Source organism: Mustelus asterias, unplaced genomic scaffold (genome assembly GCF_964213995.1).
Source record: "Mustelus asterias unplaced genomic scaffold, sMusAst1.hap1.1 HAP1_SCAFFOLD_107, whole genome shotgun sequence".
NCBI classification, from domain to species: Eukaryota; Metazoa; Chordata; class Chondrichthyes; order Carcharhiniformes; family Triakidae; genus Mustelus; species Mustelus asterias.
The window spans coordinates 527,687-529,778 of record NW_027590151.1 but is presented as its reverse complement, the minus strand read 5'-3'; the positions used below and the strand labels follow the sequence as shown (position 1 = coordinate 529,778).

At 43.0% G+C, this 2,092-nt stretch overlaps 1 non-coding gene across 1 annotated transcript; it reads left to right on the top strand.

Annotated features, from left to right (window-relative positions):
• The first annotated feature begins 494 nt into the window (after nucleotides 1-494).
• trnav-cac (transfer RNA valine (anticodon CAC)) lies at nucleotides 495-567 on the top strand. The gene has a single exon. It is a non-coding gene; the product is annotated as a tRNA-Val (tRNA).
• Nucleotides 568-2,092: the final 1,525 nt, after the last annotated feature.

The window sequence follows — 2,092 nt, the reverse complement described above, 5'->3', positions numbered from 1 at the left end:
ATTCTTAAATCTATTCCCTTTGAAGATATTTGATTTTGTTTCAAAGCTGATTGTGGTCAATCTCAATGAAGCACCGTGACATGTGTATTACCCAGAGACTCGATTCCTTTTGTTGGTCAGTCATGTTTGCAATTCAATGTTGTATATTTCGGAGATATTTCATTCAGAATGAGGAGATAGGTAATTAATAAAAATATATTAATATTAAACATTGAACAGCGAACAAATATTGGGGAGAACTGGTTGAAATTATTCAAAGGAAGATGAGAATGATGCATTAATAATTGAGCAGAAATCATTGCTCCCTTAGATATTTGCCGGACGACCGCTTATAAATGTTGAAGTTCAAGATAAGTTGAGAAATCAGGTTGAAAGAAACGGTTTTTGTCTTGTAGTCAGTGACATGGGCTCTCAGTATAACCATTCGAACCTGCAGCAACACAGTGGAGTTGAACATTGTGGTCAGGCCAATTGGCGGCGCTATGCTGTCAGTTGTTTCTGTAGTGTAGTGGTTATCACGTTCGCCTCACACGCGAAAGGTCCCCGGTTCGAAACCGGGCAGAAACTTTTATTGAAATTATTCATTTAGTATGAGGGAAGTTTTCCATGGTTTCAGTTGTTGCTGAACATTATCCGAATCTCGATGTTGTAACCATGTTATCTTTGCTCTGACCTCGGCCACAAATGCTCTCAGCAACAGCAGAAATGCTGTATTTTAAGACGCAATGAGGAAATAAATGTTTGTACTTTGACACCGTGCGCACATTAGCAACTTGTTCAGTCCATAACATAATATATTGGATTTATAAATGCAGACTAACATAGTTAATCATCATCTGAAACATGTGTAATAGTAGTGTGTGCTCATAAAGACAGACACAAGTGAAACTAACTGAACTGGAGGAAATGGCGCACATTTCCCGGAAGCATATTTTTAAAATTGTTCTTCATAATAAAGAAATGGGAAAAAAATCACTCAGGCAGATGAGTAAATCGAAACTCAGTGTAGATCTGCTGGACTTTTCTACAGATGAACGGGAGCTCGGCGCCAGAATGTTTCACATGCAGAATAAAGAGGGATCAAGTATAACTAGCAAATCATTATTAAATCTTTTCCCTTTAAAGATATTTGATATTGTTTAAAAGCTGACTGTCTCAAATAAGCACCATGGGATGTGTATTACCCAGTGACTCGATTTCTTTTATTGGTCAGTCATGTTTGCAATTCAATGTTGCATATTCCCGAGATATTCAACTCAGAATGAAGATGTATGTATTAAATACATGTATTCATATTTAATATCGAATAACAAAACAAATATTGAGTAACTAGCCAACGATTCAAGTCTGGATGACCCTTCGTCAGAGCTAAGAGCAAAGAAAAGCAGAAAAGATTTAAATTATGAGGGTGGAAGGGGGATGCTGTAATTGGACAAAGGGAATGCAAATAACGATAAAGATGGCTGAGAGAGATACTAAAAATGTCCATTAAGCGATCAGAATAGCAGAGCAGAGGTAAAGGTGGTTAAGGCAGTTGCCCTGAAAGAGAAGTGTGGGGGGGGGGGAGTGGGGGGGGGGAGTGAGGGGGGAAGGGGGAGTGGGGGGGAGGGGGAGTGGGGGGGAGGGGGAGTGGGGGGAGTGGGGGGAGAGGGGGAGTGGAGGGAGGGGGGTGGAGTGGGGGGGAGGAGGGGTAGGGGGAGAGGGGGAGTGGGGGGGAGGGGTGGAGTGGGGGGGAGGATGGGGGGAGTGGGGGGGAGGGGGTCGTGTCCGCTCCGCCATTCAGTCGTGCTGCAAAATTTCTCATCTCCATTCTTCTCCCCTTTTCCCAGTAACCTTTGATCCCCTTACCAATCAAGAACGTATCTATCTCTGTCTTAAATACACCCAATGACCCGGCCTCCACAGCCTTCTGTGGCAATGAATTCCACACATTCACCACCCTCTGGCTGAGGAAATTGCTCTCATCTCGATTCTAAAGGGCCGTCCCTTTATTCCGAGGTTGTGATCTCGGATCCGAGATTCACCTACTAACGGAAACATCTTCCCCACGGCCAGTGAGATCTGTTGCCGATTTGGGTTTACTCTTTAAAAT